The sequence below is a fragment of the Lissotriton vulgaris genome, chromosome 10 (genome assembly GCF_964263255.1).
Source record: "Lissotriton vulgaris chromosome 10, aLisVul1.2, whole genome shotgun sequence".
NCBI lineage: Eukaryota > Metazoa > Chordata > Amphibia > Caudata > Salamandridae > Lissotriton > Lissotriton vulgaris.
In genome coordinates, this window is record NC_141698.1 from 401,015,507 (window position 1) to 401,037,651 (window position 22,145).

The 22,145-nt window shown below is 45.9% G+C and overlaps 2 pseudogenes; one reads left to right on the plus strand and one right to left on the minus strand.

Moving 5' to 3' along the window:
- Window positions 1–2,381: 2,381 nt before the first annotated feature.
- Window positions 2,382–3,192, minus strand: LOC147685302 (translation initiation factor eIF2B subunit beta pseudogene; annotated as a pseudogene).
- Window positions 3,193–3,608: 416 nt separating this feature from the next.
- LOC147685303 (L-lactate dehydrogenase B chain-like) lies at window positions 3,609–4,457 on the plus strand (annotated as a pseudogene).
- The last annotated feature ends 17,688 nt before the right edge of the window (window positions 4,458–22,145 follow it).

A 22,145-nucleotide genomic window follows, 5' to 3' on the forward strand; every position in this document is an offset into this window, starting at 1 on the left:
TATAAGAGTGTAGCTGCAGGAGCTCTAAGAAGAGGCGAAGAACAACAAAGCCTCGTAAAGTAAATGGACTTTTTAAAGACCTGTGAAATACTCGGGTGCGCCAGCAGACAGCAGACCACAAAAGCCAGGCAGGCAGGGGGCCTGGTTGGTCAGATCTCAAAGCTTCCAGGTGCTAGCCTTAACGTCAACATGTGTGCACCCTAATGAAATGAGACCTGTAAGGGCCGGCTCAGGGGTAACACAGATCAAGTTAGAGTTGAGTTGCAGCTAACTTCTGTGGCAAAATGAATGCTGCATCAATGAGTGTTCGTGCATAAAAAAAGAATAAAGCATAGGAAATAAATTGCCGCCTTTCATCATGAATTTGTGGCATGAAGACTTGGTCTAACTTTTAACGTTCTTCCCTCCTCAATCATTTTTTAGCAGATTTGCCTGTAAGTCAGGTTAGGGGGGAAGGGCTAGAAGTCCAACTCTGCCCCTGGACTTGGCGAACATTTCTTTATCAGTGTGATTGTAGCAGTCCCATCCCTCGGGTGCCCTCAGTGACTCATTGAATACATATGTATTCCATAAATCCTGCTATCCTGCTGTCAGACTGTGGGGGTGTGTGGAAGCCAGGTTTCCAATTTCAATCAGTTCACACGTCTCAAGGCATCCAGCGTAGTGCACACTCCACTTAGCCCTGCACCCTTCCCACCTGGCAGCAAAGGCGCAACGAGAGCCAAATTCTGGGTGGGGAAATCCTTAATTCTTCCAGCAATAGGCGATGAGGGGGTGAAAACACAGCAAAGCCTCCTTAATACGTAAATGGTCTTTTTAAAGAAATGATTGGGTGCGGCTGTGTGTGCCCGAGAAGCTGTCTAGCCTGGGATGACACACACGACAGAAGATGGGAGAGGGTGGGTGGGGAAGGGGGGTTTACACTACAATCCTTTGAGCTCCCTGGGCGTTGCGCGTCTGCCTGGCAACACGGCCTCCTTACTGCGCCATCCCATCAGGTGGGTAAATCTCATTGATTAATTATGTTAATTTTATTATTGATAAAAATTGCAGCCCCCAACCTCCTTACTTGTAAATAATGCTAGTCGTACTTAAAGGAAGCTCACCTAAAAAATACAAATTATATCGACCACAGAATGATGAGAGGCAGAGTAGACTCTTTCCGTCACGATGGAAAATGTGTTACATTTTTAGCATAATTGCTAGGAATTTTTCATGTACCTGTGCTTGAAAAGCGCATGATTTGTCAGCCAGTAACTGACGTTACTGACTTGGCCCCAATTCTGTTATGCTTTTTGAGGCAGTGACTTGCCTCAACAACCCAAGATTTCTATTGGCCAGTCCTCCTCTGCTTTTAAATTTGCTGTGTCGGCATCAAGACCTATGCAGGAGGCTCATCCACTCAACCAGCTTTCTTTCTTTTTTTTAAACGTTTTTACACCCTTTATTTGTCCTATAGGAACTTCCAAAACCAAACCTAAGTAACCTGCGGAAAAAGTTCATAGCCTGGCAGATGTTCGGCATGCAGGAAAAGTCCACCCAGCCCACTCCACTGGAAGGAGCTGCAAGAGAGACCTATACGCAGTCGCAAAAAGCCACAGAGCCACAATTCTCATCTGAGGCATGCACAAAACTGGACCATTGAACATGAAAGGCTTGCAGCAAAGGAGAATATTTTTAACAGGGGCACATAAGCACGGTCATATTTTAAACAGCAAAAATTCTGAAGAGGTCTACTTAAATGAAACTGCAGTACTCCCCCCCCCCCACCCCCACCCCCATTTTAATGGAACTAACAAAGAGTTCTTTTTTAGTATTCTTTTGAAGTATCTCTGGCTACGTTCCCAGTGGCTCTTCGTGTACCTCAATCCTTGTGCACCACATGCAGGCCACCTGGTTGCCACAGTATACCACCCATAGTGACCTGCAACGTACCCTTGAGAGAGAAAATCCTGAATTGGTACATGTTATTAGCCCTGCCCCAAGTCAAGACCTATGTTGAAATTGCCTCACATGAGCTTAATCCTGCAAGGACAGTGTCTCTAATGAAATGTATATAGTGATTATTCTACAGTCTCAACACCATTATTTATTAATGCATTATGTATTTTGTAAAAATGTAAATCTGTTCTAGTATTATTTTGTGTGTTAACTCAATGAATATGACTCAGACAAAATCTTGACATGAACTTCTCTTTATTTTTCTGGATGACATCTTGAAATGGTTACCTGTTTGTGTATACTGCCAGAGAGCCACTCCAGGGTGCAATTCTGTATATGTACTGCTGGTAGCACACTTGATGCTGCGGAACGACTCAATCCAAATTAGCCCCCCCCTTCTCTTGTTGAAATGCTCTGCCTGGAAGTGCCTTTTTTAAAACTTATTTCGTGATTTGGTTTGTGGATTTGTTCTCATCTTTAGAAATGCACTTCATGTAATCTGCGCTACATACAAGAAAAATAAATAGACACTTCTGTCCATAATTTACAGTGCGTCCAGAGAAGGGGAGCACCTCCTGTGGGGACACGAACTTGTGGAAGGAATCCTCTTCATTAGGAAACTGTGGCGAGAGTTTAAACATGGGAGCACAGACAATTAGGGGGGTGGAGTGGTGCTTCACTGCCAACGCCATTGTGTGGGTCCCCGCCACAGCTCTCAGAGCTCCATTGGCCAGAATTGTTTTAGTCCCAATGATAACCTTATTCACCCTCGACATAACAGCAAAGATAGCCGCATCTGTTATGACTGTGGTTTCGATGTCTGCTTTGGACAACCGCACAGCCATTTCATGACCCTGACAAAATGGTGCACATTCTGCTACAATGACATGGAATTTAAGCTTTCGTGCAGCCTCCAACAGGAAGGCCTCTACAGTACGAGATCGGTCAATGGTCATTATCACTTCGTTGGAGTGGATGTGTTCCAGAGCCTGCATTGCGATGTTATCTATTGTACCCTCAAGTTCTATTAGCAGCTCATTGACTGCCTCAAATACATTCGCCTTCAACAGGGGGTATGGGGTGTTAAAATCCTCACTAGTCCCATCAGCTGTCAATGATTCTCCATAGAAGAGCCCCCGTTTCCCGTGCGGTCTCCTCCGAGCTCGGCCGGCTGCCCTCACACTTCAGCCGCGCCACGAAGGCATCAATTCGTTCAGCCAGCTCCGGACCCCGTTCCCCTGTAGGCGGCATATTGGCAAAATAGAACTTAGTATCTCAACCAGCTTTCTTATCGGCCAATCACGCTAATTTGTTTCCATAGTGATTGGACCGCAAAGGCTAGTCAATTAATGCACCACTGAACGAGGCCCGCTACCTTGCCTGTAAAACAGCTCCCTCGCAGATTTAATGGGGGTGACCCATTGTTTCCCGGTGTTAGCTTCTGCATTGCAAGTGCCAGTATAGTTCTTTTTTGTACTCCTTTGGCTCCCTCAAGTGGCCAAGCGGTGTAACAAATATGCTGTAACAAATATGTAAAAAATCAGTGACACTCGGTTTAAACCAGGTCAGCTGATTTTCACACCGGTAGTGTTTTCTCGAGCAGACTCGGTTTAAACCGAATTCCGAACAGCCTAATTATAAACAAAAGTGCGTGACTCCAAGACGCCATGATCGGGAGTGGGGGGGTGGGGTAGGGTGGCAGAGAAGTTACAGACTGCGGGAGGAAACGGGGGGCAGAGGAACAAAAGAGTTTGCAAAGTAAAGGGGCTGATAGCCATGTAAGGATTAAAATGACGACGTGGCCATCAGGAGGAGGGGCAAACAAGCCAGAAACAAATCAGAATGCAGCATTTCTTATTAAAGCCAATGAAAAACATGGATGGAAAGTGGGCAGAGCTTCCCCCTATACTGTATACAGCATCTCTCTGACGAGACAGCGCATGCACTGCCTAGTCCGAGACCTAAAAATGAATTCCCTTAAGTGGTACTGTCTTATGTGCGACTCCTATAGACAGTCCTGGCTATAACTTACCCTAGTTGATATTTCAGTGGACAAACTGAAAGCGGACATGATGGATGTGCAACATTAGAGCTTCTTCCTTAAACCCCATAAAAACGTGTAAAGTCCAGATAATGCAAATTCCGGAATTGTCGTAATTACTGGTGGAGTCTGCCAGCAAAAAGGAGAGAGTTGTCTCAATTTAGTCCAAAGGAATGTCTGTGTCTTCAAGAACGTCATTCCTCGGGTTGTGAAGTAGGCCCTACCTGCATCATCCTTTGTTTCCAATCCAGCCGATGTGCTTACATATGTGACCTGTCAACAGAGTGGTCTCCCTAAACATCTTGTGATTCCAAGAGGATGAAATCTAGAGTTTTCTCGTTTCAGTTACCTTATGGTTGAGAAGCTTGGGGTCCAACTTTCCAGCTGACATTGCTACGTTATCGGAGAGAATGGAGATTTCAGTGTGCCAATTTGGAGAGGAGTTAATGTTGCTGGTCTTTATATGGTAGGTTGACTGACGTTTTCACAATTTGAATTTTTCAATTGGGGAAACTTATGGAAAATTGCTGAAAAGTTATTACCTATAATCATGTTTTTTGTTCCTCTTTGCGCTTTGGTGAAAATGTGGGCCTTAAACTTCTCTCTATCCACGATCAGTTCGGGAGGGGGGGGACTGTCTATTCCTCGCTCTCTCTGCCTCACTCTTTTTTTTTCTCTCACACTTCCCAGCACATAATAACAATAAACTGTCCACCCTGACACAAGCAGTCAGGCAGTATTCTGATTCTTTTCTTCCCTTAAATACTTGGCAGGAGTGCAGCTGTGAAATTTTCTAGACGTAGGTGCAACTGACATGTATATGTATAATGTATGTATGTATAAAATATTTTATTACGCGCTCTGCTACTACAGAGTATCCTGGCGCGATATGTGAGCTAAAACAGAGCCAAACCAAAGAGAGAGGAAAAACAGCTAGATGCTGAGTTTAAAAAGGTGGGTTTTCAATCCTTTCTTAAATTCTATCAGTGTCGCTGACGCTCGCAGAGAGAGCGGCAGGGTGTTCCAGGCTCGGGCTGTTTGGACAGAAATAGACGGACCACCCAATCTCACATATCTGAATTTAGGCATGTCCATCAGAAGGAGATTAACTGATCGAAGTGCTCGGCGAGGGGTATAGAAAATGAACCTTTTGTGCAAATATTGTGGTCCCTGTTGGTGCAGGGCACGAAAGGCCAGAACCAAGGATTTAAACACAATACGCTGTGCCACTGGAAGCCAATGGAGCTTTCGGAGATAAACAGATGCGCTAGTTCTTTTTGGAAGAGAGAAGAGAAGTCGAACCGCCGCATTCTGAATAATCTGCATTCGGTTAATGAGGTATTTAGGGAGACCACTAAAGAGAGCATTGGCGTAATCCAGCCTTGATAGGATCAGAGCACGCAGAACCGTCTCTTTTGCTTCCCTGTGGAGCAGTGGAAGGAATCTTTTTAGTGACTTGAGGGTCAAGAAACAGGTCGCCGTAAGTTTTTTTAGGTGTGCTTCAAACTTAAGATCCTGTCCAAACCAGACCCCCAAGTTTTTAGCCAGGCCTCCAAGAGAGCTGGGGCAAGCAAAATCGGACGGCCAGATGAGATCCTTAAAATTGGCCGGAAAATTGCCATAAAACAATAGCTCAGTCTTGTCCTCGTTGCATTTAAGTTGGGCTAAAAGGAGCCACCGAAAGACGTTGGATAGACAAGAGCGGACGACACTGGCATCTAAACAATTTTTAGGCCAGGTAAACAACAGCTGAGTGTCGTCGGCATACGCCATTATTTTGGCTCCCCACTGCTCAGCCAGATGGATCAGCGGGGTCATATAAATGTTAAACAACAGAGGGCTTAACGTCGACCCCTGGGGGACCCCTGTGCTGAGCTTCTTGGGAGACGAGGCGTGGGGAGGCCTCCAAACTTGCTGCGTCCGTTCCGACAAAAACGAGGACAGCCAGGCCAGAACCGCGCCAGACAGACCAACCTCGGCCAGCCGGTTCAGCAGCAGAGCATGGGGTACCGTATCGAAGGCGGCAGATAGGTCCAGCAAAACCAGGACCGCACTGCCGCCTCCGTCCAAACACTCCCTGATGGCCTCCGAGACTTCCACCAGAGCCGTCTCGGTGCTGAAGGCCGCCCTGAAGCCCGATTGAGCCGGATGCAGGGCCTGAGAGGACTCAATAAAATTATTCAGCTGCCTAAAGACCACCTTCTCACAAACCTTAGCCAGTGCCGGGAGCAGCGATATCGGTCGATAGCTGGACGTGGCTAGAGGGTCCAGGCCGGACTTCTTAAGGAGGGGAAGCAATTTCGCCTGTTTCCAACAAAGGGGCACAGAGGCAGAGGCCAGAGACAGATTGACCACATGAGTGGCCTCCTGGTATACCAAGCTCGCAGCACCCCCCAGAACCCTAGCGGGGCACGGGTCAGAGGGAGAGCCCGACTTAAGAGACTCTAGGATGGCCAGCACGTCCGCTTGCACAGCTGGCTCAAAGGTGGAAAATTGGCTGGTAGATTGCTTCACCCCAGAACTGGCAAAGGGTAACGCGGGCTGAAGAAGATCGCAAGAATTTCGGAGCTCCTCTTGGATTTTGATTATTTTGTTATCAAAAAAGCAGGACAGTTCCTCACACCAGAGAACAGAAGCCGGAAGAACTGGGAAGGCAGCACAGGGAGAGAGGAAACTCTGAACAATGGCAAAGACTTCTTTGCCATTGTTGTCCGCCTTCTCTATCCTATCAGAGAAGTACCTGCTTTTAGCAGCTTTAATTTCCGCGTAGTAAACCTTCTGCGCCCTCCGCAAATCAGTCTTCAAATCAGGGCGGAACTCGCGGCGCCAGGCTCTCTCCAATTTTTTACAGCCGACTTTAAGTTCCCTGAGAGCGTGGGAGAACCAGGGTTTAGAGGGTGATGACCTAACCCGTGTGCAGCCCCCTTTATTGGTGGGCACAGTGACACTTTGATTAACCCAAGCATTGAATAAATCTACTGCAGACTCTAGGTTAGACGGCAACGTTGGCCGATTAGCCATAAGCGAATCTGAAAAGGTGGTTACATTTATTCTCTGGGCGTGAACTTGAGGGGCAGGCAAATCACTCAACACTTTAGGACCCAAGGGCCAGGTGAACCGAAGAAGGACATGGTCCGACCAGGTGACCCTCATAGGGGGTGACATGGTGATCTTGAAGTTGGAACAAACTAAATCTAGCCAGTGACCAGCCCGATGAGTAGGGAAGTTCACCCATTGTGTTAGGTTCGCCACCGCAAGGACATCAGCCAAACCCCTTGATTCGGGCAGGTCCCCAATGTCCATATGGATGTTAAAGTCACCCAGCAGGAGATATCGAGAAAAATTAAGGGCACGAGGCACAATCACCTCCTCGATATTGCCCATAAAACTACCGGCATAGACGGGGGGGCGGTAGATAAGGGTGCCTCCCAAGGTGAAGTGGGGGGAAAGGACCACAGCAAAGTGTAGCATTTCTGCATCGCCAAGTAAATCTGGCGGTTCACTCACCACTACCCAATGGTCACGGTAGATAACCGCCACACCGCCGCCCCTGCCATATACACTCATATAAAATGTGGCAAGAACTTATACCAGTTTACTCTGAAGAACAGGAGCCCAAGAGCTGTTTAATATCTCATTTATTGTTATTGTGGGCCCAATTCAGAAACTTTTAGTGCATCAAATATTGATTTGTGTGAGCAAAAAAGTCATTTTTAGTTCGTCAACCAAAGAACTCAATAGTCACATAATCAGTATTTTACGCAATTTAGTCCTGTGTAAATGCTTTTCCACAAAGCTGGATATAGTGGCAGGGGTGTGAACATATGTATTCCTTGAGGGATGGCGGATGTGAACCAAGACATAATCTTCATGAGTCAATCCACCTCCAAGTTTGAGACTAAAGCCAGTGCTCACAAATGCTGGCTATGCAAAATTTGTTTGGTGCTGGGGACAGCGAAACACATGTTTTATGGAGGTTTAGAGTAAGGGATTGTTTTTTGCAGGGAAAAAAATGTATTCCTTGTGAAAAAAGCAAGACGGGGTGGAGAGAAGTAAAAAACATAATAGTGCATTGTTACTTTTAACTTAACCCCATCGATGCTGATGACGGAACAGTTCCGTCATCAGCATCGGTTGGGCTGTGCTGATGACGGAACTGTTCCGTCATCAGTACAGCCCTCGGAGGGAGCGCTGGCGCTCCCCTCCTCTTGCAGCGATTTTGGTTATTTTTGCAGGGGTGGCAGCTGAAGACTTTCCGGTGCCACCCCCTGGCCCCCCCATGCTTCCGGGTGACGTCAGCGCGCGAAGTGCACGCCAACGTCATCAGGAAGCGCTGGACGCGCTGGAATCCATTTCATGCCAGCGCGTCCAGGAACAAGGTTGGTGTTTGCTGCTCCGGTGGGGCGGGGGGCCGTTTTTCGGTGCCTTGAGGCATCGGGGTTAGGTAACTTTGTTTCCTCTCCCCTGATGTCCCAATGCAGGGCATTCCTGGTGCACGATCGCGCACAGCGTCGCGCTCGTGCACCAGGAATGCCCCACTAGACACCAGGGATTGTGTTTGTGTGGTTTGTTGTGTGCTGGAAGCGACCCCTTTTGCAAGGGTCGCTTCCATTTTGGGGGAAAATACATTTTCAGACTTTTCTGCCCCCCCCTGGGGCAGATCGGCCGTTTTTTTGGCGATCTGCACCCAGGGAGGGCAGAAAAGCCCACTACACACCAGGGATTTGTTTACAATTGCAAAGGAAGCAACCCCTTGGGGAAGGGTCGCTTCCTAGTGGGCCATATATATTTTTTAGACTTTTCTGCCCCCCCCCTGGGGGCAGATCGACCATTTTTTGGGCCGCATCTGGACCCAGGGGGGGCAGAAAAGCCCACTAGGTACCAGGGATTTATTTATATTTATAAAGGAAACGACCCCTTGGGCAAGGGTCGCTTCCGTAGGGAGACAAATTATATATCAGACTTTTCTGCCCCCCCTGGGGCAGGCTAACCGTTTTTTTTTTTGGCCGATCTGCACCTAGGGGGGGCAGAAAAGCCCACTAGACACCAGGGATTTGTTTATAATTATAAAGAAAGCGACCCCTTGGGGATGGGTCGCTTCCTAGTGGCCCATGATTTTTTTTAGACTCGTCCGCCCCCCCTGGGGGCAGATCAGCCATTTTTTGGCCTGCATCTGGACCCAGGGGGGGGCGAAAAGCCCACTAGACACCAGGGATTTTATTATATTGATAAAGGAAGCGACCCCTTGGGCAAGGGTCGCTTCCAGGGGGCATTATAAATATTGTAGACTGTTCTGCCCCCCCTGGGGGCAGATCGGCTGTTTTTTTTACCTTTTCTGAACCCAGGGGGGGATAGAAAAGATCACTAGACTCCAGGGTTTTTTTTTATAGGGAGCGACCCCTTGGCCAAGGGTTGCTTCCTTGGGCCGAACTTTTTTTCAAAAGTATGTTCTACCGTGTCTTTATTTGGCCTCTCTGCCCTCCGTAGGGTTGCTTCCAGGGGGCCCACGTTTATAATGATTTATCATCTTCCCCCCTTGGGGACAGACACCCCATTTGTGACATACCCTGTGACATAGCCTGTTGTAATGTGTGCTGTTTTTGTTTCTTCTAATGTGTATTGTTTTTTTTTCTCTTTAGATTGTTGCAGTGTGCGGTTCCGTTACTGGTGGTTCTGTTGTTCTGCTGTTTCTGTAGCTGCATGCGTTTGGTAAGAGACCTTTTTTTTGTTCAATCCTAATGTAATTGTTTATTTTGAAAAGTGTGTAGTAATACGAGTATGTTTGGTATCTGTTTTTTGTGATTGTAAAACATGTTTTGCATTTGTTTTTGATGTGTACTTCTGTAGATGTAATTTTTTTTTCTTCTTTCTAGTGGGATATCGTTGCCTATTTGCTGTGTCTTTGCAGAGTAGGTGCTGGTGAGTGTAGTTGTCTCTTGTAAGTGAATTATATATTTTTTCTAAATACAGATATTTGTGATAAAGGCTTACATTTTTTAACTTACTTTGCACAGTGTTGGGGTTGTTGAGTTGTTTGTGCAGACTCCTTTATTTGTAAGGATAATGGCTAGCCGCCGGATTACCGCTCAGCAAGTTGTTGGAATGCTTTTTGATTCTTCCTCTGACCATGGTGCTGAGAGTGACTCTGATTCTGAGGCAGAGATGGGAGGTGAAGATTCTGGTAGTGAGTTTTCTCTGCGCATGGCATCGTCTGATGATGAAGATACCCTGAGTGCTGATTAATCTATTTTTGTTGTGGATGAAGTGCCTGTGGTAGAGGAGGACATTAATGTGCCGATAGTGCGGCAAGAGGCATGTGTGGTGCAGCGTGGGGCTGCTAGACTTCACGTTGGTGTAGTGCGGCGAGAGGCAGCTGCGCGGCAGCATGGGGCTCCTAGACTTCCAGTTGGTGTAGTGGGACAAGAGGCAGCTGGGCGGCAGCCTGAGGCTGGGAGACTTGTCGATGAAAGTTCTGACCTCTGGGTTGCCCCAGGCATGGTGCAGCCGGCATTGCTTGAATTTACTGGTGTTCCAGGGTGTAGGGTGATCACTGAAAACTTTTTGCCAATTGATTTTTTCAAGTTGTTTATGGATGATGTGTTTTTGGCAGAGATTGTAGAGCAGACTAATTTGTATGCAGAACAGTTTTTGAGGGAGAACAGTGCCATCCTTAAGCCCCACGCTCGAGCTAACCGGTGGACTCCCACAAATTTGGAGGAGATGAAAAAGTTTTTAGGTTTAACTTTTTTGATGGGCTTGCTTAGGAAACCATCATTGGCTTCATATTGGTCTACTAGTCCCTTGATGGCAACAGATACATTTCCGGCAGTCATGAGTCTTGATAGGTATTTGCTTCTGCTTCGGATGATGCATTTTGTTGACAATGGTGATGCTTTGCCACGAGATCACCCTGATTGTGACCGTCTTTTCAAGATTCGGCCTGTCCTTGATCATTTTGTTGATCGGTTTTCTGAGATCTTTTATCCTGGGAAAGATATTGCAGTGGATGAGTCTTTGGTGTTGTTCAAGGGCCGCTTGGTATTTAGGCAATACATTCCTAGTAAGAGGGCACGCTAAGCAATTAAGCTTTATATGCTGTGTGACAGTGAGACTGGATATGCCTCTAATTTCAGGGTGTACACCGGTAAGGAATCCAGGATTAACCCCCCTGGTTGTCCGTCCACTTTTGGAGTGACTGAGAAAATTGTGTGGGAACTTTGTAGAGGATTTTTTAACAAAGGCTATCATTTATATGTAGATAACTTCTACACTGGTGTGCGGTTGTTCAGGGAATTTGCCAAAGTGGACACTGTTGCTTGTGGCACAATCCACTGTAACCGTAAAGGTTTTCCAAAAGAACTTGTTTGTAAAAAGCTTGCTTGGGGACAGTGCAGTGCATTGCGTTGTGAGGAGCTTTTAGCTGTGAAGTTTTCAAACAGGAGAGATGTCTACATGTTGACTTCCATACATGATGAAAGCACTGAAGCGTTGACTGTTTGGGGTCAGGTTGCAGAAGTGCACAAACCTGTGTGCATTATGGACTATAATAGGCACATGGGTGGTGTTGACAGAGTAGATCAGAGGTTGGAACCGTATGCTGCTCTTCGTAAGTCTTACATTTGGTACAAGAAGTTGGCTATCCATCTTTTCCACTTGGCAACCTTTAATGCTTTTGTTGTGTTCCAGCAATCTTGTCCTCAGTCAAAGATGACTTTTGTGAAGTTTCAGGAGTCTGTAGTAGGCAGCCTTGTTTTAGTGGAACAGGCAAGTGTTCCTAGAGTTGGAGTGGTGGAGGATGTTGCCAGATTGAAAGATTGCCACTTTCCTGATCAAATTCCTCCTACTACCTCAAAAGACTTTCCCAGTTGGAGATGTAGAGTCTGTTGGCGAAGAGGTTTGCGGAAGGAGGTTCGTATGTACTTCCCCGACTGTCCTTCTAACCCTGGACTGTGTGTGCCTGCTTGTTTTAGAATGTACCACACACAAAAGAAGTTTTGGGAACATCCATGAGTGGTAAAGTGAACAGGCTGGTCTCTATTCTTTAAAACTGATTGTTCCGTTTCAAAGTTGGCATTTGTGTAGTGTATTTAGTTTTAGTTGTTGTGTTAGTAGATTTGTATCAATTTGCAATTTGATTCTGTTTTTTATTTGTATTAAAAAAAAACTAAAGTTTGATGTTGGTTTGCGTGTAGTGTCCATTGTCTGACGGTGTGCATGGTTTGGTGCTTGGCTGGCGGTGTCTGTGGACTGGTGCTTGGCTGGCGGTGTCTGTGGACTTGGTGCTTGGCTGGCGGTGTGCGTGGTCTGTTGTTTGGTTGGCGGTGTGCGTGGTCTTGTGCTTGCCTGGTGGTGTGTTGGGATTGGTGCTTGGCTGGTGGTGTGCCTGGGCTGGAGCTTGGCTGGCGGTGTGTGTGGAGTGGCGCTTGGCTGGTGGTGTGTGTGGAATGGCGCATGGCTGGTGGTGTGTGTGGAGTGGTACTTGGCTGTATGTGCACGGAGTGGTGCTTGGCTGGCGGTGTGTGTGGAGTGGCGCTTGGCTGGATGGTGTGCGTGGAGTGGTACTTGGCTGTCTGTGCACGGATTGGTGCTTGGCTGGCGGTGTGTGTGGAGTGGCGCTTTGCTGGATGGTGTGCGTGGAGTGGTACTTGGCTGTCTGTGCATGGAGTGGTGCTTGGCTGGCGGTGTGTGCTGCAGTGGTGCTTGGCTTGTGGTGTGCATGGAGTGGTGCTTGGCTGGTGGTGTGTGTGGAGTGGCGCTTGGCTGGATGGTGTGCGTGGAGTGGTACTTGGCTGTATGTGCACGGAGTGGTGCTTGGCTGGCGGTGTGTGTGGAGTGGCGCTTGGCTGGATGGTGTGTGTGAAGTGGTACTTGGCTGTCTGTGCACGGAGTGGTGCTTGGCTGGCGGTGTGTGTGGAGTGGCGCTTTGCTGGATGGTGTGCGTGGAGTGGTTCTTGGCTGTCTGTGCACGGAGTGGTGCTTGGCTGGCGGTGTGTGTGGAGTGGCGCTTTGCTGGATGGTGTGCGTGGAGTGCATCTTGGCTGTCTGTGCACGGAGTGGTGCTTGGCTGGCGGTGTGTGTGGAGTGGCGCTTTGCTGGATGATGTGCGTGGAGTGGTTCTTAGCTTTCTGTGCACAGAGTGGTGCTTGGCTGGCGGTGTGTGTGGATTGGCACTTGGCTGGATGGTGTGCGTGGAGTGGCGCTTGGCAGGTGGTGTGTGTGGAGTGGCACTTGGCTGGTGGTGTACGTGGAGTGGTACTTGGCTGTCTGTGCATGGAGTGGTGCTTGGCTGGTGATGTGTGTGGAGTGGTGCTTGGCTTGCGGTGTGCGTGGAGTGGTGCTTGGCTTGTGGTGTGTGTGGAGTTGTACTTGGCTGTCGGTGTGCGCTGAGTGGTGTTTGGATGGAGGTGTGCATGGTCTGGTGCTTGGATGGTGGTGTGGGTGGACTGGCGCTCGGCTGGCGGTGTGTGAGTAGTTACTTTCTGTTGGTCACTACACACACTGCTAGTTGAGTTACACTCCACGCAGTCCATCATTTTGTGTAGTTGCAGAGTCAGAAATGTGGGCGTGTGAAAGTGATGGGCCCTTGAATGGCGCTGTCTGCTGGTGTGAGTGTTGTAATGTGATGGGTCCGCGGCTGGGGGTGTGAATGTTTGTATGTGTTACACATATGAAAGGTGTATGAATGGCCTGTAAAGAGGTTCGTGCCTTGACGTGGCTTTACAGCTCACGAGCTGCGAGTCAGTGGTTCAGTTTATCATACTTTCAATTATACGCCGGGTATTTCATTTTTGTGAAATTACTTGTGAATACAATTGTATGTACTGAATCATCACTCACCCTCGTGCCAAATCCAACCAGTATGTGTGTGTGTGCATGCGGATTGGATGGCTGTGCAGTAATATTTGTCTTTTTTCTCTTTCTGAAGTAGGGTGTACCTTGTCCTTTTTTGTGAATGTTGTAATGTGTTGCTTTTCCTTCCGGATGGTGTCAATGGTCTGGTGTGTATCAGGTATGAAAGGTGCGTGAATGGCCTGTAAAACGGTTGGTGCCTTGTCGTGGCTTTACAGCTCATGAGTTGCGAGTCACTGGTTCAGTTTTTATGCATTTATTTATTGACAGAGCATTTCATTTTGTTGAAATATCTTGTTAATAAAATTTTATGTACTGAACCATCACTCGCCCTCGTGCCAAATCCAAACTGTATGTGTGTGTCTTTGAGGAATAGATAGCCGTGCTTGAATGTTTGACTTTTGAGTAACTCTGTACATTATACCTGTAAAAAACTTCCTAATTTTAGATATTATTGTTGAACCATGTGAGTATATGGTCATGTCTTTTTGGAGAATTCTATTTTTTTTTTATCCACAATGTCCTGCAAACTGGAAAATGTCTGTCACAATTTCCATGCAATATTGTCCCAAGAATCGTACGTTCTCAAAGTGAAAATGTTATTCATTCAAAACAATTTGGTTTTGCAAGGGGGTTCCCATGACTTTTTGGCCCGGGGCTTGGTGGGTATCTTTGGAAACTACCAAACCCAAACAGTTCTGAAAAGTAGACACCCGGGGGAGTCCAGGGAGGTATGGCATGCATGGGTCCCCCAATGTTTTCCTACCCAGAAATCCCTGCAAACCTTACATTTAGGTTTAAAAAAACCCTTTTCCATACATTTTTGGGTGGGATCTCCCTCCCGGCACAAATGTCCTACCACCCAGCGTTCCCCTTGATCTCCCGAGTAAAATGATACCTCACTTGTGTGGGTGGGCCAAAGGCCTGTGACTAAGGTGGGGTGCTTAATTTGTCAAACCTAAGTACTACATTTTTTAAAAATTCATTTTTAGCCTGTTCTGCTTAGGGGCACCCACACAAGTGAGGTATAATTTTACTTGGTAGAACAAGGGGAACGCTGGGTGGTAAGACATTTTTGCCGGCACGGAGATCCCACGCAAAAAAGTTTTGAAAAGTGATTTTTTTTCCAATTTTTAAGGTTTGCTAGGAATTCTGGTAGGAAAACATTGGGGGACCCACGCATGCCATGTAAATGTGTGCTGGACTTGTAAAGCGCACAGCTGCCCGTAAGCGTCCCGGCGCTTGCTTAGGGAACCCGTCCTGGTATTCCCCTGTGAGAAACTACGGCAGGGTGTCCACAAGGTGAAAGCCAGGCATCCCGCCGTGAGGGGCCGTAGTGGAGATTAAGCAAGCTATTGCCCAGAGTCGCAGAGTGTGACCCCGTGAGTTGAGTAGGCACCAGAGCGAGAATTGTCGAGTCCGTGGAATTTTGAGCCCGGGACCCGCCGAGGCGGGGAATCGAACCCTGGTCCACGGTCGATCTCAGCTTCCGGGTCTGCCGCCTCTAACCACTGAGCCACGCCATACCTCCCTAGACTCCCCCGGGTGTCTAGTTTTCAGAACTGTTTGGGTTTGGTAGTTTCCAAAGATGGCCGCGGAGCCCCGGGCCAAAAACTCAGGTGCCCCCCCAAAAAATCAAGGTAGTTTTGCAAAAGGGTATTTTAAATTCACCACTGTACGATTTGGACCTTTTCCTGTTGCATCCACTATGTCTACCCACGCTGGGTGGGTGGGAACTTGTTGATCCACGCAGATTCCAGAACTTTCCACCACAGAAATGTGAGGAAAATGCATTTTTTTGACACTTTCTTAGATTTGCACGGGATTCTGGGTAACAGAACCTGGTGGTAGGCAGTCGAGTCACCCCATCCTGAATTTCCCTGGGTGTCTAGTTTTCAAAAATGTATAGGTTTGCTAGGTTTCCCTAGGTGCCGGCAGAGCTAGGGTTCAAAAACAAAAGGTAGTCTCTTTGCCCAAAAAGTGCACGATTTCACTGTGAAATTGTGGTGCGACCATGTTGCGTTTTGCGCTGTTTTCTGTCGCAGCCACTAGGCAGACCCAGGCAAGTGAGGTACCATTTTTTTTGGGAGACCAGAGGGAACGCTGGGTGGGTGGAAATTTATTGATTCACGCAGATTCCATAACTTTCCTCCACAGAAATGTGAGGAAAATGCATTTTTTTGTCAATTTCTTAGTTTTGCAAGGGATTCTGGGTAACAGAACCTGGTGGTAGACAATCGAGTCTCCCCATCCTGAATTCCCCTGGGTGTCTACTTTTCAAAAATGTATAGGTTTGCTAGGTTTCCCTAGGTGCCGGCAGAGCTAGGGTTCAAAAACAAAAGGTAGTCTTTTTGTCCAAAAATGGCACGATTTCACTGCAAAATTGAGGTGCGAACACGTTGCATTTTGTGCTGTTTCCTGTCGCAGGCACTAGGCAGACCCAGGCAAGTGAGGTACCATTTTTTTCGGGAGACCTGGTGGAAAGCTGGGTGGGTGTAAATTTGTTTATCCACGCAGGTTCCAAAACTTTCCACCACAGAAATGTGAGGAAATTGCATTTTTTTGTCACTTTCTTAGCTTTGCAAGGGATTCTGGGTAACAGAAACTGGTGGTAGGCAGTCGAGTCATCCCATCCTGAATTCCCCTAGGTGTGTAATTTTCAAAAATGTATAGGTTTGCTAGGTTTCCCTAGGTGCCGGCAGAGCTAGGGTTCAAAAACAAAAGGTAGTCTTTTTGTCCAAAAAGGGCACGATTTCACTGCAAAATTGAGGTGCGACCACGTTGCGTTTTGCGCTGTTTCCTGTCGCAGCCACTAGGCAGACCCAGGCAAGTGAGGTACCATTTTTTTGGGAGACCCGAGGGAACGCTGGGTGGGTGGAAATTTATTGGTCCACGCAGATTCCACAACTTTCCACCACAGAAATGTGAGGGGAATGCAGTTTTTTTGTCACTTTCTTAGTTTTGCAAGGGATTCTGGGTAACAGACCCTGGTGGTAGGCAGTCGATTCACCCCATCCTGAATTCCCCTGGGTGTCTAGTTTTCAAAAATGTATAGGTTTGCTAGATTTCCCTAGGTGCCAGCAGAGCTAGGGTTCAAAAACAAAAGGTAGTCTTTTTGTCCAAAAAGGACACAATTTCACTGCAAAATTGAGGTGCGACCACATTGCGTTTTGCGCTGTTTTCTGTCGCAGCCACTAGGCAGACCGAGGCAATTGAGGTACCATTTTTTTTGGGAGACCCGGGGGAATGCTGGTTGGGTGGAAATTTGCTGATCCATGCAGATTCCAGAACTTTCCACCACAGAAATGTGAGGAAAATGCGTGTTTTTTTGTCAATTTCTTAGCTTTGCACGGGATTCTGGGTAACAGAACCTGGTGGTAGACAGTCGAGTCACCCCATCCTGAATTCCCCTGGGTGTCTAGCTTTGAAAAATGTATAGGTTTGCTAGGTTTCCCTAGGTGCCGGCAGAGCTAGGGTTCAAAAACAAAAGATAGTCTTTTTGTCCAAAAAGTGCACAATTTCACTGCGAAATTGAGGTACAACCACGTTGCGTTTTGCGCTGTTTCCTGTCGCAGCCACTAGGCAGACCCAGGCAAGTGAGGTACAATTTTTTTCGGGAGACCTGGTGGAAAGCTGGGTGGGTGTAAATTTGTTGATCCACGCAGGTTCCAGAACTTTCCACCACAGAAATGTGAGGAAATTGCATTTTTTTGTCACTTTCTTAGCTTTGCAAGGGATTCTGGGTAACAGAAACTGGTGGTAGGCAGTCGATTCACCCCATCCTGAATTCCCCTGGGTGTCTAGTTTTTAAAAATGTATAGGTTTGCTAGGTTTCCTTAGGTGCCGGCAGAGCTAGGGTTCAAAAACAAAAGGTAGTCTTTTTGTCCAAAAAGGGCACGATTTCACCGCGAAATTGAGGTGTGACCACGTTGCGTTCTGCGCTGTTTCCTGTCGCAGCCACTAAGCAGACCCAGGCAAATGAGGTACCATTTTTTTTGGGAGACCCGGGGGAACACTGGGAGCATGGAAATGTGTTGATCCACGCAGATTCCAGAACTTTCCACCACAGAAATGTGAGGAAAATGCGTTTTTTTGTCAATTTCTTAGCTTTGCAAGGGATTCTGGGTAACAGAACCTGGTGGTAGGCAGTCGAGTCTCCCCATCCTGAATTCCCCTGGGTGTCTACTTTTCAAAAATGTATAGGTTTGCTAGGTTTCCCTAGGTGCCGGCAGAGCTAGGGTTCAAAAACAAAAGGTAGTCTCTTTGCCCAAAAAGGGCACAATTTCACTGCGAAATTGAGGTGCGACCCTGTTGCGTTTTGCGCTGTTTCCTGTCGCAGGCATTAGGCAGACCCAGGCAAGTGAGGTACCATGTTTTTTGGGAGACCCGCGGAAACGCTGGGTGGGTGGAAATTTGTTGATCCACGCAGATTCCAGAACTTTCCACCATAGAAATGTGAGGAAAATGTGTTTTTTTTGTCAATGTCTTAGCTTTGCAAGGGATTCTGGGTAACAGAACCTGGTGGTAGGCAGTCGAGTCACCCCATCTTGAATTCCTATGGGTATCTATTTTTCAAAAATGTATAGGTTTGCTAGGTTTCCCTAGGTGCCGGCAGAGCTAGGGTGCAAAAACTACAGCTAGGCACTTTGGCATAAAAGGGTCAATTTTTAACTGCAAAATTGAGGTGTGACCACGTTGCATTTTGCACCGTTTCCTATCGCAGGCACAAGGCCTACCCACACAAGTGAGGTACCGTTTTTATCGAGAGACTTAGGCCAATTCAGATTTGTAAATCAACTGTTATTACCAATTGAATTTTCATGCATTTCTCCCTTCCCAATGAAAGACATTGTGTAAAAAAAAAAACTTTTTCAAAAATGACCAATAATTCTCATGCTAGTATGAGTATTCCCAATTTTGAAAATGTGCAATTATATACTGTTTCTAAACTCTATAATTTGTAACCAATTCAGAAATACATAGGTGTCTTTCATACAGATTTTTCCATGTATACATTTTCCAAGAAAAAGTGCTCTATACTCAGTAAATAAAAAAATACCATTGCAAGTTGCTGCACAGTTTTTGGATCTGGGTTCGTTGGGTTCTTGGTGAAACTACAAGTCCTATAAATCCCCACAACCAGGAAGGTCTAACGGATGTAACAGTATATTGCTTTCCAAGAGCTGTCAAAATTACAAGAAGTTATAGGTGAAAACCTTGAGACAAAAGGCTGTTTTTTAACAAATTTTCAATTATTCCAATATTTAACTGTTAGTTTCTATAAAGAAACCTTCATGCATTTAGACAAATGACCCCTTTTTGAATTTAGAATTGTGTCTACTGTTTGAAAATGTATAGCTTTCTAGGATCCATTATTGCTTTCAAACTCATTTCTACCATTAACTGGAAGGAGGTGGAAAGCTGTAAAAATAGCAAAAATAGGCTGTGTCCCAGAAAAATGTCAAAACTGTGTGAAAAATGTTGGTTCTCTGACAAAATACTGTCATTTCCTAAAAGCTGAGAAAATGGAGATTTCAGCCCCACAAACCCTTTTTTGATAACATTTGCAGGGAAAAACCCAGAGGCTTTCATTTGCAGCCCGTTTTTCCCAATCTTCTGAAAAAAACAAAAATGTCACTATATTTTGGTTAATTTCTGGGACCCCTCCAAAGGAATCCACAAACCCTGGGCACCTTTAGAATCCACATGATGTTGGAAGAAAAGGACACAAATTTGGCGTGGATACCTTATGTGGTCAAAAAGTTACAGGGGCCTAAGCGCGCACTACCCAAAATCGCCAAAAAAAGGCTTAGCACAGGAGGGGAAAAGGCCTAGCAGCGAAGGGGTTAAACATAGTCCATTTAATTTTTATACAAGGCTTGCAGCTGCACCCTGTGACTTGCTAAATAATGAGCATGCTGTACAAATTTCTAAAGAAAAAAATGCACTATGGAGTTCTTTGTTTTATTAAGGTGGGGAGTGCATATTTTTACTAAGTACAATAATGTTTAGCCGTATTATGTAATTTTAAAAATATATTATTTTTGGGAGCTTTTGTGTTACGGAAGGCAGCTCTCAACAGCACACCACATCATTAAACTTCACTACACTACATTCCACTCCACAACACAAAATACCATTCCACAAAGTTACATTCCAAAACACACAATCCCACTCCACATAATTCCAGTACACTTAATTACTATCCACATAATTCCACAACACACCATGCCACATAATTCAGATACACAAATCCACTCCACACAATTCTACACCACACAGTTACACAACTAACTAATTCAATCCAACCCACATAATTGCACAACACACCACATCAATACACTCCTTAACACATAAGTAAAACACATTGCCATTTACAATGCCAATAGCACAAATTCCAACAAATCGGAGGCCTATTGCATTTCCATTGCTTGTTCTTAAAAGCTGTTAAGGAGTCAGTTTGGTGGAGCTAGAGTTCCCGAATTTATATCCTAAAATTGAAATTATCTTGAGCTAATCATATCATGGCACTTCACTGCAACAAAATCAAACAATTATGTGCTTTTATGTATCATTGAGACATGTGTAGTTAATTGACTGTGCCTAGTTATTTCTTTTAACAAAACCTTTAGTTTGTGCAGGTTATAGATACACAGACAAGCAAAGGCAAAATAAATTGTGCTTTTATATGCATATGCTCATTTGCAAAATCTGCAGTTTTTGAGCTCTGAAAAAGGAACAACAAAGATATGCAAAGGGACAAGCTTGCCAACTATGAATTAATTTGGTGCCAAGAGCTGAAAATGGGTCACATTCCACGTTTGTTTAGCAACAGAAAACAGCTGGTCATAGCAAAATACTTCCTTTTTAGTTTGTTGATAACGTTCTAGGATCTCTAAGCCAGCTATTGTCCAGAAGAAGCCGTTGTTCTCTAGGCAGCCAAAGTAAACACAACAGACTTCTCTGAATTTATATGAGAAATGTTCCTAAGTACCCCTATAAAATCAGTAACATGCATATTTGTAAAGCACACATTCCCACTTGGTCTCTTAGCATAGACATAACAGGTGGTTTCTGTATAAATTATTATAATATAAGCCAATAAGATGGTGGCTATCAGGTGTGAACTTTCAGACGTTGAAGTTGGACTAAATTGAAAACAAAAATCACACTGAAAAAAAATGAATGAGAATGCAATTCTGAAATGTTGTATTATGGATTACATAGTTAAAGAACAAAAAAATGTGCTGAGTGAAACTTTGATAAAGCACCACCACAGGCTACCTTTGCTTGCAGCCTCCTAAAACCATGTGTAGGTTAACCCGGATCCTTCCCTAACCATGTGCCATCTCCTAATAAAAATGCAGTTACATTCATCCACGATCAGGGAATTTTGCATTCTGGACCAGAATAATAATGTTAATGCTGTGCACCAAATACGGCACTCTGAAATAGCCACCATCAGCCATGGCCTTAACTATATTACTGCCATTATCCGTGGAAACATAACCAATCATGCACCTTCTTGGATGCAGCCATTCAAAGACCTTACTGTTAAACTCCTCCAAAATGTTTACTGCAGTATGAGATTTCTCCATGGCAAACATGGCTACTGTTGCATGTTTCCGAGTAGCTTGAAAAATTGTGACACTGTCAACACCTGCAGCTATCTTCTCTCTAACCCCCGCCAAAGAGACTCTGTTTGTAGTGATGCACATGTAATCAACTGCTTGGCAACTGGTCCACATGTCTGTTGTCAGGTGGATAGTGTGAACAGCACTCTTCTGCAAAGCTGCCCCAATCACGTCCAGCACATCTTGATGTAGTGCTGGAACCGCAACTCTGGCAAAATAGGACCAGCTTGGAACCTTCCATTTAGGGCAGACTGTTGCCACAAATTCTAGAAAACCCACCCCTTCCACGAAAGAAAAAGGGAGAAGGTCCAGCGCTGACATTTTAACCAGCATTGCATTATACAGACGTGCCGTTGGGAGGTTGCGTTTCAATGGCGCCTCCGACCAAAACATGCTTTTAATGGTGGTCTGGACCATTTTCATATGTGATGATGATCCAGACTTTTTCAACTCAGTTAGGCTCATAGATGTACTTTTTCGCATTGGGGTCTCTACCAGACTCTTACTGTGCCTCCTAGATTTTGCTGGGATAGAGGGTGTGGGCGCTATCACTGCAGTGCTTGCTGCCAGGGGTACTGTGTGTCCCAGAAAAAATGTCTCTCGCTTCTGCACCTCCCCCCTGCAGGATCAGCTCCTCGTCATCAGATGCAATATCATTGGACAGAGCGGTGCCTTATTCG